Genomic DNA, 14,157 nt, shown 5'->3' on the forward strand with positions numbered 1-14,157 from the left:
TGCCTAGAGCCCATGCTCCGCAACAAGCTAAGTTACTGCATTGAGAAGGCTGCGCACCGCAACAAAGAGTAGCCCCCCCCCTCGACGCAACTAGAGAAAGCCGCGCAACAACAAAGACCCAACGTAGCCAAAAATAAATAAATAAATAAATTTATTTGAAAAAAAGAAAAAGCATCAAATATTCAATGGCATCTTGTTTTGTAGTAGAATTGGAAGAAAATTTATATTAAATGCACATATCTAAATTGATTCACACATACTGATTTCATATATGTTAATATAGAAAAGAAGTGTCAACTTCAAAGAATAGAGTAAGAGTACCTACATATGGTCAACAAATAGCATAATTCAATGTCAAGCGCTTAGCAAAGGCTAGCAAATTGGGAATGAACTCTCTTGATAATCTCACCCCAACTCAACACTGATGTCTCCTAAACTTCTCCCTCTAATCCTGACTTCCCCACTAAACTTAAATCCAACAGTGCTTTGTCCCTCACTCCACCTGTCTCTTCACATAGTAGGCAAAGTAATGCTGTTCAAACAAATTAGACTGCATCACTGCTCAGCTCAAAACCTTCCAATGCCTTTCTGGTTCACTCAGTAAAAGGCCAAGTCCTTCCAATGCTTATAAGACCACACTTCCAACCCTACATACTGTCCCCTGCAATTATCTCATACTCCTCTCCCCCATCCACTTCACTCTAACCACACTAACCTCCTTGCTATTTCTTGAACAAACTAAACACTTTACCTTACTTAGAGTCCTTATATTTGTTGTCCCTCTATTATGAATGCTCATCATCCAGATACCTACATGGCTGGCCCCTCACCGCCTTCAGGGCTCTGTTCCAAGCCTTCTTCTCAGAGAGGTTCTCAAATACTCCAACCAACCTCTAATTCACATTCCCAATTTCTCTTCCCTTCTCTTCCACCTATAAGCCTTTATCACCACCTAATATATTATAAACATTATTTATCTTGATTATTTTCTATTGTCTATCCAGTAAAATGTAAACTCCAAAGGGCAGGAATTGTCTTTTGTTGACTGCTGGATCACCAGCACAAAGACCATTGCCTAGCATAGCATGGGAGCTCAACAAATACAAAATTTGTTAAATGAATTAATAAATAGTAACTCTCATCAATATGAACCTTTATTTGTAGAGCAGAGTGTGCTCCATTAATTCCATGTTTTCTATCAATTTACTCTGAGAACCTTGTCCGCATCAAAAATTCACATGTTGAAGCCCTAACCCCCAAAGTGATGGTATTTGAAGATGGGGTCTTTGGGGGATAATTAGGTTTAGATAAGGTCATGAGGGCCCTCATGATTGGATTAGTGCCAAGAAGAGACATCACAGAGCTTGCTTCCTCTCTATCTCCCCCACCACCTCCCCAAATGTGAAGACACAGGAAGAAGGTGAAAGAGAGCCCTCAGTGGGGAACCAAATCATCCAGCACCTTGATCTTGGACTTTCCAGCCTTCAAAACTGTGGGAATAAATTCTGTTGTTTTTAAAAAATAAAAATAAACTGGGTTCCAATAACATTGCTGAACTTTCACCTAACTGATCTTAGTAGAATTTTTAGCTGTTGACCATACTGATTAACTTTTCATCCAACCAATCATCCGAGATGAAAAATTAATTAAGAGTGGAGAAAGAATGATACATAAAACAAATAAGTTAATGAATGCGTTCATTTAGGACAAGAGTAACAACAAACCATGGGAATTTTCTTATCACTTCTCCTCTAGTGTCCTTATTTTCTACAATTACCAGAATCTTGAGAATTCGGGGTAGGGAGGTTGGACATGCCAAGACCTGCTAGATCTAAGGGATGAGTCCTCAAAAATCACTTCATTTCCCCCACCAAGAAAGTTGCCAAGGGCTGTGGAAGGAGCCAATGAGAGGTTTCACTCCAAAAATAGCTGAGAGAACAGTGGGTGATGACCCACCTCCCAGGTTATTCCTCTGCATTTCAACAACGGCCCTTTAAATGGGTTTTGTTATAGCCACACACCAGATTTTTTCAGGCAACAGTCCCTCTTAAGTAACTTCCTGAGATTACGCCACTAGGACTCCTCTGGTACCTACCCTCACCATCTTCCCTTGCCCCTGACTCTTTTGACCCATTACTGCTCCTCCAGATTCTTGTCCCAACCCCGTCACTCTCTCCCCACCACAGCACTCAAGTCCCTTCTCCACCACTCCTTCTTCCCTCTACTCCATTAACCCCATACAGTTGCTGCCTTAGAATTCAACATCCATTAAACACAGACCCTTGGGGGAAATGGGAGTTTCACGGGATCCTTAAAACTGCCATAAACATTTGGATTCTATCCTAGGGCAACTGAGCAAAACAAAAGTAATTTTTTCATAAATATTTTTTAACAAATATTTTTTCACAAATAAGCTCAGGATGATAAAGGAATGCAAAAATAGAGTCTAATCTAGCCTGGGAGTCTAGGAGGAGAACAACTATTAAGCCAAGGTTGTTCATTGTCAAAAAACATGACTACTTCTATAGAATGGACTGAGAGAAAAAGTAAGGATTTACAGACCCTCACCACCATTTCCACTCTTCTTTTTTTATTTTATTTTTGAGGTCGCCCTGACGTAAACCCCCTTCCATCACCTGAGGGCTTCTCTCTTCTAAAAAATTTATTTATTTATGGCTGTGTTGGGTCTTCATTGCTGCGCACAGGCTTTCTCTAGTTGCCGTGAGCAGGGGCTACTCTTCCTTGCAGTGCACGTGCTTTTCATTGCGGTGCCTTCTCTTGTTGCGGAGAATGGGCTCTAGGCGCGCGGGCTTCAGTAGTTGTGGCTCACGGGCTCAGTAGTTGTGGCTCACGGGCTCTAGAGCGCAGGCTCAGTAGTTGTGGCGCACGGGCTTAGTTGCTCCGCGGCATGTGGGATCTTCCCGAACCAGGGTTCGAACCCATGTCCCCTGCATCGGCAGGTGGATTCTTAACCATTGTGCCACCAGGAAAGTCCCACCATTTCCACTATTGCTACCTCTCTGACCTCTCCTCTCTCTACTCTAACATTCATTCACTCCAGTCCAGCTACAGTGGCTTCCTTGCTGCTCCCTTCAAAGTCTCCACCTGAAATTCTTGTCTTCCAGATATCCCCATGGCTAACACTTCTATCTCCTTCAAGTCCATGTCCAAACCTACCTATTCCAAGAGACTTACTCTGACCACCTTATCTAAAATCACAACACTCCTACCTACCCAACATTCAATCCTATGACCCTACTCTTATTATATTTTTCCTAGTTTCATAACATCACCTTTTACTTCACAAGAGAATGTACATATTTATTATATTGACTATCTTTCTTCCTCCACTGAACTGTTAGTTCCTTCCACAGGAGAAATTCTGTTTTGTTTTTTAGTTTGTTTTTGTCTGTTTTGTTCACTGATTTCTCCCAAGGGCCAAGAGCAGTCCTGGCATACAATAAGCACTCAAATATTCATTAAAAGAAAATAATTATCTAGAAGGGGATAAAAATAATTCAAAAGAAGAAGGTAGGGTGAGGGAAAAGGTAGGAAATGTTCAAACTTGGGATATAACCAATTTTCTTCAAGTCTGGGAGCCACTGAGGTGTACTGTTATACCAAATGTGAGAGCCCTGCAATCCTGGGATTCAGGAGGATGACTATGGCCAGAGGTCATTATGGGGACCAACAGTTTGGGGAAGCCTTTTCTTAGAACAGTATGGTTAGAGTACTACATTTCACCCAGGCAGGCAGGAGAGAAATTCAGCCACTTTCGCTTTTCCTTCCTTTCCTCCCAAGAGCAGCATCTTAGAAGAATCCACAAAGGGAATATAAGCAAGGTAGGAGTTCAACCTAAAAGTGGCCTGTTAGTTCTGAGGCAATTCCTTTCACTAAGACTAAGAATTTGGAGAGGGTTTGGAAGTATCAGGTGAGTGGAGAATGATTTAAAGAGAGGGGTTGTGGAGGACCACAAAAAAGACACCTTAAAAAAAAAAAGACAATGTCAATTTGTTAAATGTTATGGTGATGTCAGAGGGAATGATGGAATAAGGAAACTACATAAAAGCAAAGAAAACACCAGCAAAAACTGTCAAAATCAAGCTTTCTAGATCCTGGAAATTAACCAAAGGCTTGCAAAAATCAGGATTTTTGTGGAAAACAGTTTGGTAAGTCCTCAAAAAGTTAAACACAGAATTATCATATGACCCCACAAGTCCATTTCTAGATATATACCCAAAAGAATTGAAAACGGGTACTCAAACAAGTATATCTAATGTACGTGCAAGTTTATAGCAGCACTATTCACAATAACCTCAAGGTGGAAATAACACAAATGCTCATCAATGGATGAATGATAAACCATGTTCTATACATACAACAGACTATTATTCAACCATAAAAGGAATGAAGGCACCCCCATGTTCACTGAAGCACTGCAGGATTATTTACAACAGCCAAGATATAGAAACAACCTAAGTGACCATTGATGGATGAATGGGTAAAGAAAATGCAGCATATATATACAATGGAATATTATTCAGCCAGAGAAAAGAATGATATCTTTCCATTTGCAACAACATGAATGGACCCTGAGGGCATTACACTAAATGAAATCAGTCAGACAAAGAGAGACAAATACTGTATGATCTCACTTATATATGGAACCTAAGCAAAAACAAACAAAAAACAAGCTCATAGAACAGACTGGTGGTTGCCAAAGGCAGGGGGGTTGGGGAAGTGGGCAAAACTGGTGAAGGGGGTCAAAAGGTACAAACTTCCAGTTATATTGGGGATGTAATGTACAACATGGTGACTATAGTTAATAATACTGTATTGAATATTTGAGAGTCATCAAGAGAGTATATCTTAAAAGTTCTCATCACACACACACACACAAAATTTTAACTATGTATGGTGATAGATGTTAATTATACTCATTGTAGGGATTTCACAATATAAACAAATATTAAATCATTGTGTTGTACACCTGAAACTAGTATAATGTTATATGTCAATTATACCTCAATAAAAATATTTTAATTTAATTTTAAGTAAAAAAAAAAAATATTAATACATGCTACAACCTGGATAAACCCTGAAAACAAGCAAAATGAAAGAAGAAAGACATAAAAGATCACATATTGTATGATTTCATCTATAGGAAATATCCAGAATAGATAAATCCATAGAATCTAAACACAGACTGGTGGTTGCCAGCATATGGGGGAGGGGAAATGGAGAGAAATTGCTTACTGGATAAAGAGTTTTACCTTGAAATGATGGAGATGTTTTGGAACTAGACAGAGGCAGCAGATGTCCAACATCATGAATACTCTAAATACCACTGAATTGTTCACTTCAAAATCACTGATCTTACGTAAATTTCACCTCAATATATTATTTTTTAAAATAAAGAGGGGATATTACTACCAACCACACAGAAATTTAATCAAAAAACAAGGGAATACTATGAACAATTCTATTCCAACAAATTAGATGACCTAGATGAAATGGACAAATTCTAGAAAGACAAAAACTACCACACTGACTCAGTAAAAAAAAAAAATCAATATGAACAGATCTAAAACAAGCAAACACATTGAATTAGTAATCAGAAAATTTTCCAAAAGAGAAACCTAAGATCAGATGACTACTCTGGTTAATTCTATCAAAGTGATTACAGAAAAATTAACACCAGTCCTTTATCAACTCTTTCAGAAACTAAAAGAGGAGAGAAAACTTTCCAGCTCATTCTGTGAGGCCAGTATTACTCTGATACCAAAATCAGACAAAGACATCACACACACACACACACACACACACACACACACACACACGACCAATATCCCTTATGAATACAGAAGAATCCTCAACAAAATACTAGCAAACAAAATCTAACCACACATAAAAAAGATTATATACCATGACCACATGGGATTTATGGAGGTATGCAAAGTTGGTTTATTATAGGAAAATCAATCAACATTATACCATTTTAATAGAATAAAGGACAAAAAAAGACACCTGCCTGCAGAAAAAGCATTTGACTAAATATAGCACCTTTTCATGATGAAAAACAAACAAACAAACAAACAAAAAACCCTCAACAATTAGGAACAGAAGGGAACTTTCTCAATCAAAGGGTACCTGTAAAACACCCACAGCTAGCATCATACTTAGTCGTGAAAGACTGAAAGCTTTCCCTCTAAGACTGGGAACAAGACAAGGATGTCTACTACCGCACTTTGACTCAATATTATACTGGAAGTTCTATAACCAGGACAATCAGGCAAGAAAAAGGAGTTAAAAAAAAAAAAAAGGGCTTCCCTGGTGGCACAGTGGTTGAGAATCTGCCTGCCAATGCAGGGGACATGGGTTCGAGCCCTGGTCTGGGAAGATCCCACATGCCGCGGAGCAACTAGGCCCGTGAGCCACAATTACTGAGCCTGCGTGTCTGGAGCCTGTGCTCCGCAACAAGAGAGGCCGCGATAATGAGAGGCCCGTGCGCCGCGATGAAGAGTGGCCCCCACTTGCCGCAACTAAAGAAAGCCCTCGCACAGAAACGAAGACCCAACACAGCCATAAATAAATAAATAAATAAACCCAAAGTTTAAAAAAAAAAAAATGTAACACTCAAGATTTCAGCTTTAAAAAAAAAACAAAGAAGTAGCAGCATTCAGAATGGAAAAGGAAAAAGTAAAACTATATTGGAGATGACATGATTTTGTATATACAAAATCCTGAGGAATCCACAAAACAAGTATTAGAATTAAAAGGTTGCAGAATACAAGATCAATATAAAAAAATCAATTATGTTTCTATACAGTAGCAATAAATGTTCTGAAAATGAAAGTAAATAAACACTTCCATTTACACTGTTACAAAGAATACTTATCAGAAAGAGAAAGACAAATATGATTATGATATCACTTATATGTGGAATCTAAAATAAGACACAATTGAACTTATCTATGAAACAGAAACAGACTCACAGACACAGAGAACAGACTTGTGGTTGCCAAGGATTGTGGGGAGGGATGGATTGGGAGTTTGGGATTAGCAGATGCAAACTATTACATATAGAACGGATAAACAACAAGATCCTACTGTATAGCACAGGGAACTATATTCAATATCTTGTGATAAACCATAATGGAAAAGAATCTGAAAAAGAATGTATATGTACAACTGAATCACTCTGCTGTACAGCAGAAACTAACACAACACTGTAGATCAACTATACTTCAATAAAATAAATTTTTGAAAAAAGAATACTTAGGAATAAATTTAATAGAAATGCAGCGCTTTTTTATTCTGAAAACACTGAATTATACTAAATACATTGTTCAAGCAATTAAAGACCTAAATAAATGTAAAGACATCCCACATTCATGGATCAGAAGATTTAATATTGTTAAAATGGCAAGACTCCCACAACTGATCTATCAAAATCTTGGCTAGCCTTCTCACAGAATTGAAACTCATATGGAAATTCAAGGAACTCAGAATAACCAAAACAATCTTGAAAAAGAAAAAACTGAAAGATTCAGACTTTCTGATTTCAAAACTTACTACAAAGCTATAGTAATCAAGAAATGTGGCACTGGCATAAGGATAGAAACAGATCAACGGAATAGATCAATGGAATAGAATTCAGAGTCCAGAGAAAAACCCATGCATTAATGGTGAACTGATTTTCAGTAAGATTACCAAAATAATCAGTGGGGAACAGATAAATCTTTTCAACAAATGTTGATGGAACAACTGGACATCCATATGTGAAAGAATGAATGAAGTTGGGCCCCCGCTCACACCATATATATAAAAAGTAACTCAAAATGGATTGTGAAACTAAAAGTAGAGCTAAAACTAAAAAAACTCTTTTAAAGAAAATTGGAGTAAATGGTTTCTTAGAGAAGACACCGAAAGAATAAATGACAAAGGAAAAAATAACAGGACTTCATCAAATTGACAACTTTTGGACCTCAAAGGACACCATCATGAAAGTAAAAAGATAACCCACAGAATGGGAGAAAAATATCTGTAAATCATATATGTGACTAGGAACACATATATATGTGATACATATACATTGATATGTTATAAGGGACACATATAGATACTAACATATGTGATAAAAGAATATATAAAGATCTTTTATAACAGAAGAATAAAAAACAACTCAATTAAAAAATTGGCAGAGGACCTGAATAGATATTTCTCCAAAGATGATATAAAATGGCTAGCAAGTATATGAAAAGATGCTCAACATACTAATCATCAGAGAAATGTGAATGTAAACCACAGTGAAAGATCACCTAACACCCATCAGGATGGCTACTATAAGGAAGGAAGGAAGGAAGGAAGGAAGGAAGGAAGGAAGGGAGGGAGGGAGGGAAGGAAGGCAGGAGAAAGGAAGGGGAGGGGAGGGAAACTGTTGGCAAGCATGTACAGAAACTGTATCCTTGTGTGCTATGGATGGATTGTAAATAGTGCAAATGCTGCGGAAAACAGTATAAAAGCTCCTCAAAAAGTTAAAAATATAACTACCATATGATCCAGCAATTCCACTTTTGGATATAGATCCAAAAGAAATGAAAGTGGGGTCTCTAAGAGATATTTGCACATCCATGCTCACAGCAGCACTATTCACAATAACTAAGAGGTGGAAGCAACCTAAATGTCCATCAGCTGATGAATGAATTTTTAAAATGTGATATATACATACAACGGAACATTATTTAGCCATAAAAAAGAAATTCTGCCACATGCTACAATATGCATGATCCTTGAAGACATCATATATCATGCTAAATGAAATAAGCCAGTCATAAAAACAAATACTGTATGCTTCCACTTATGTGAAGTATCCAAAGTAGTCAAAGCAATAGAAAAGAAACAGAAAGTAGAATGGTGGATACTATGGTCTAGCAGGAGAGGGAAAAGTTTGTTGTTTAATGGGATGGGTAGTTTCAATTTTACAAGATGAAAAGATCTAGAGATCTGTTTCAAAACAATGTAAATGGGGAATTCCCTGGCGGTCCAGTTGTTAGGCGCTTCCACTGCAGGGAGCCTGGGTTCGATCCCTGGTTGGGAACTATCCTGCAAGCCGTGCAGCGTGGCAAAAACAAGAACACAAAAAAGAAAAAAAAATGTGAATATACTTAACACTTAAAAATGGTTAAGATGGGGCTTCCCTGGTGGCGCAGTGGTTAAGAATCTGCCTGCCAATGCAGAAAACACGGGTTCGAGCCCTGATCCGGGAAGATCCCACATGCCGTGGAGCAACTAAGCCCGTGTGCCACAATTACTGAGCCTGCGCTGTGGAGCCCGTGTGCCACAACTACTGAAGCCCGCGTGCCTAGAGCCTGTGCTCCGCAACAAGAGAAGCCACCGCAATGAGAAGCCCACACACCACAACAAAGAGTAGCCCCATTCGCCACAACTAGAGAAAGCACATGCCCAGCAACAAAGACCCAACGCAGCCAAAAATTAAATAAAATAAATAAATTTTTAAAAAATGGTTAAGATGGTAAAATTTGTTATATGTTTTTTACAACAATAAAAAAAATTTTTTTAAACAGGCAAAGGATTCGAAGAGACATTTCACCAAAGAAGATGCTATACAAATGGCCAATAAGCACAGGAAATACTGCTTAACATGATTAGGAAAATGTAAATCAATCACAATGAGATACTCCTTCACACCCACTAGGTTGGCTATAATCAAAAAGAGAAACAATAACAAGTGCTGCAGAGGATGTGGAGAAATTGGAATCCTCATATATTGCTGGTGCAGTTGCTATAAAGTGGTACAACCACTTTGGAAAACAGTTTGGCAATACCTCAAAACTTAAATATAGAGTTACCATATGATCCAGCAACTTCACTCTTAGGTATATACCCATAAAAATTGAAAACGTTAAGTCCACGCAAAAACAATGTTAACAGCAGCATTTCTCACAATAGCCACAAAGAGCACACAATCCAAATGTCCATTAACTGATGAATGGATAAACAAAACTGTGGTATATGCTTACAATGGAATACTATTCAGCCATAAAAACAAACAAAGCACTGCTGTATATCTATGACATGGATGAACCTGAAAACATGCTAACTGAATAAAGCCAGACACCAAAGGTCACATATTGTATGTGAGAGAATTGTATGTAGAGGAGAATCAGGAAAGAGAAGCATCCTGTAATCTAAATGAAAAATTATTTTCAGGGAGGAGGAAATGAACTACTTTGATAAATGCTGCCAATAAATCAAATAAAATAAAAACTAAAAATTGACCATTGAGTTAAACACTGTGGAATTCATTAGTGACCCTGACAAGAGTGGATTTAAAGGAAAACAAGAGACTTGGAGATAACAAATATGGCCAACTCTGTAGAAGTTTTCCTATAACTAGCAAATATGAAATAAAACAAGCAGAAGGGGGATGTGCCATCAAAAGATGGATTTTTTAATGCGAGATGACATAATAATCAGCCTGTTTGCTGATGGGAACCATCCAGAGAAACAGAAAACGTAATCCGAAGAAGAGACTTGCTAGAATATCCTTGAACAAACAAGAATTGATTGGATCTAGTACACAAGAAGTGTACACAAGCCAAATAATTCACTCATAGTAACAGACCTGAGACCATATGAAGAAAGGCTGGCATGGTGGATTAATGGGTATGGTAGCCAGCCTCCAAGATGGCCCCAAATGAATCCCGCCTCCTGGTATTCTCAATCCTGTGTAGCTCTCCCTCACACTATCACAGGGTTGACCTGTGAGACTAAGCAAAGACAGAAGTGAAGGTGTGTAACTTCTGAAAAAGACTCTGCACTTCATCTTGGGTGCAAATTCTTTCCTGAATCACTCGCTCTGGGGGAAGCCAGCAGCCATGACATGAGCAGCCCCATGGAGAGGCCCAGAGAGTGAGGAACTGAGGCCCCTTGCTAACAGCCAAGTGACTGAAGTTAGATTCAACAAAAGTCAAGGAGAGACCCTGAGGCAAAACCACCCAGCTAAGCCACTCCTGGATTCTAGACCAGTGAGATAATATGTTTTTTCAGGCTATTAAGTTGTGAGATAATGTGTACAACACAGACATTTCAAGTTACCATATCATTCATATGTCGTACTTGCAACTCTGAACTGTCATACACAGAATAGCTCTCCTATAAATACAGTAAAATTTAAAAAACAAGCAAACGAAAAAAACAAAACGGGAATTCCCTGGCAGTCCAGTGGTTAGGACTTAGCACTCTGACCGCTGGCGCCCCAGGTTCAATCCCTGGCTGGGGAACTAAGATCCCATAAGCCACGCGGCGCAGCCAAAACAAAACAAAACACGGCAAAATTGACATGCCATGAAGCATGTATAGTCAAATCAAACTTGTATAGTCAAGCCAAGGACTCAAAGTTGTACCAGCGATAGATAAGTAACTATACAAGGGAGCTGTATGCACAGTTTGCTGGGCATAAAGCTACCTATAGTCTTGTTTACTGGCATGAAGTGAACTCAGATACCCCACCCATCCAGTCACATTCAATTACTTCATGAAATAAAACCCTTAAGGAAAAGGGTACAGAAATGAACAAACTAATCCCATGGAATCATGTTAAATCACAACACATTTACTCTGAATGAACCACTTTATTTATTTATTTGGCCGTGCCACGTGGCTAGTGGGATCCCAGTTCCTCGACCAGGGACTGAACCCGGGCTACTGCAGTGAAAGCCCAGAATCCTAACCCGGAGGCCACCAGGGGACTCCCATCACTTTATTATTTTAATACATTAGCTGAAACCTTAGGCCACGTGCATCAGCCCATGTTAGCCTCACTGCATGGTAGAAGTCAGCTTAAAAATCCATGGCGCTCTTACTTTTTTCCCTTTCATAACAGCAGGTGAAAGCCGGCCCCCAGCCCCCTGCCCCTTTTTAAGGCCGCAACTTAACAGGGCTCCAGAATGAGCTGAACCAGTGAGTGCCCTGAAGTCATCACACACATTCTGGGTCGGCTCCCACCCACGCAGGAGAACGTTCTCTGGGCAGCAACGTGTTAGCCCGGGAGAGAACAGGAAAAACGCTGAGGGTAAAAAAGATACCACTCTGGGGGCTTCTCTGGTGGCGCAGTGGTTAAGAATCCGCCTGCCAATTCAGGAGACACGGGTTCGAGCCCTGGTCCAGGAAGATCCCACATGCCACGAAGCAACTAAGCCCGTGCGCCACAGCTACTGAGTCTGTGCTCTAGAGCCTGAGAACCACAGCTATTGAGCCCGTGTGCTGCAACTACTGAAGCCCGTGCGCCCTAGAGCCCGTGCTCCACAACAAGAGAAGCCACCGTAATGAGAAGCCCGCGCACCACAACGAAGAGAAGCCCCCGCTCGCCACAACGAGAGAAAGCCCATGTGCAGCAACAAAGACCCAACACAGCCATAAATAGATAGATAGATAGATAGATAGATAGGTAGATAGATAGATAGATACCACTCCGGTCCTCATTAGAAAGACGTCTGTCACCTTACCTCAGGCGCGCACTGAAAACCTGGGGGCTTGAGATTTTCCAGGCAGGAGCAGGTCGCATCCTAGAGACCAGCAGAGAGAAGGGTCAGGGTGAGTCACGTGTTACGGGAACATTCTATCCCCCAGGCCCTAGCTGGTCCTGCCCTGAGCATGTTTACCAGGCGTCTCACACTCAACCAGAGAACAGAATCTCGAACAAGCCTCTTCCTCCAACCTCCCCTCTCTCAGTAAAAAACACCTCATCTGCCACCTGCCCAAACCAAAAGCCTGGACCTCGGGCGCCCAGGGGGGCTCCCACAGGGGGCGGGGGCGGGCCGAGGCCCAGTCAACAAGAAAATAGCCCAGGCGCAGAGGCAGGGGAGAAGCCACTAGATCGATTTGTTTTTTGTTTTTTTAGTTGCGCCCTCCTGACAGCGCCTGGGCCCACGGATCTCCAGAACCCCGCCGGGCCCGGGTCACAGAACTGCCCTGACATTGTTTTGTGTTGTAATGTATTAGGACACCTCGGCGGGGCCGGAGGCCTGACAGGCCCTTCCCCGGAGGCCGGCTCGGCCCACCCCTGGGGGAGGGAGGCTGACGGAGAGCGGCGCCCGCCCAGATTGGGGAAGGGAGAGGGTGAAAGGGATCTCAGGGCCTGGGCCTCACCCTCCCTCCTGAGGGCCCGCGGCCCCACACAGGCCGCCGGAGCCGTGCCAGGCCCGCCGCTCGTGAGGACCCGAGAAACCCTCCCCTCGGCCCTCAGGGACCGCTCCGGCAGCGCCACGGTCCCCGTCGGCGGCGGAGCCAGAACGGCCGGCAGCTCACCGGCCCTGAGGCGCTCCCCGGCCCTGAGGCGCTCCCGGGGCGAAGCCTGAGGCGACTACGCCGCCTCAGGCCCCCGGCGCCGCAGACGCCGCCACCGCCCGCGCCCCCGCTGGCGCGCCCGCTGTCACCTGTGATTGGCTGCCAGGTGCCGGCGCGAGGTCGGGCGCTGCGGTCTGATTGGCAGCGAGGCCGGGTGGGCGCATGCGCGCTCTCTAGCGCCCCCCCCCCCGGTGGCAACCGCTGGGGGCGGGGTCAGGCTGAACCTGTGTCTCCAAGGTCTTGGGCTGTCAAGACGCCAAAATTCGCCAGGGCTCAGGGTAAAGAGCGGGCTCCCAGTGCATCAGGGTAGTCCAGCTCTTGCAATCCTCAGGTGTGATCCCTCTCCCATAAAAGCACTATCTGCCTGCCCCTTGCTTAAGGAACTTGACCACGCAACTGGGTGTTGAAGCCCATCCTCTTGGACTTGCATTTGGGGCCAATCCAGTGCAACGTGCCACCTGTTTTTGTACAGCCTGCAGCGAGCTTAAAAAAGAACTTTACAATTAAAAAAAATTTGTTTTTATTTTAGAGCTTTGCATTTTTTAATGGCTGGGGAAAACCACAAAGAGAATATTATTTTGTGACAAGTGAAAATTATATGAAATTCAATTATCAGAGTCCTTAAAGTTGGAACAGGGACTTGCTTGTTCCTTTAGTTATCGTCTATGGCTGCAAAGTCAATTAATTGCCAGAGATCATATTCGCAAGCCTAAAGTATTTATTATTTGGTCCTTTACAGAATCTTTTTTAAGTGCCCTGTTCTGCTGGAATCTCCTAGTAATCGTT

At 41.7% G+C, this 14,157-nt stretch overlaps 1 protein-coding gene across 3 annotated transcripts in view; it reads right to left on the reverse strand.

The window, feature by feature from the left end:
• Nucleotides 1-13,427, reverse strand: part of ZNF280B (zinc finger protein 280B) — a 30,617-nt gene extending 17,190 nt beyond the window's left edge. For 2 of the 3 annotated variants that reach the window (XR_009497206.1, XM_059894048.1), the window contains exons 1-2: nucleotides 13,333-13,427; nucleotides 12,531-12,590 (exon numbers count right to left, since the gene is read on the reverse strand). The gene's annotated coding sequence lies outside the window, so the exon portion shown is untranslated. The other variant, XM_059894049.1, reaches the window with a different exon arrangement.
• Between the last annotated feature and the right edge of the window lie 730 nt (nucleotides 13,428-14,157).

The sequence above is a fragment of the Balaenoptera ricei genome, chromosome 14 (genome assembly GCF_028023285.1).
Source record: "Balaenoptera ricei isolate mBalRic1 chromosome 14, mBalRic1.hap2, whole genome shotgun sequence".
In the NCBI taxonomy this organism is placed as follows: Eukaryota; Metazoa; Chordata; class Mammalia; order Artiodactyla; family Balaenopteridae; genus Balaenoptera; species Balaenoptera ricei.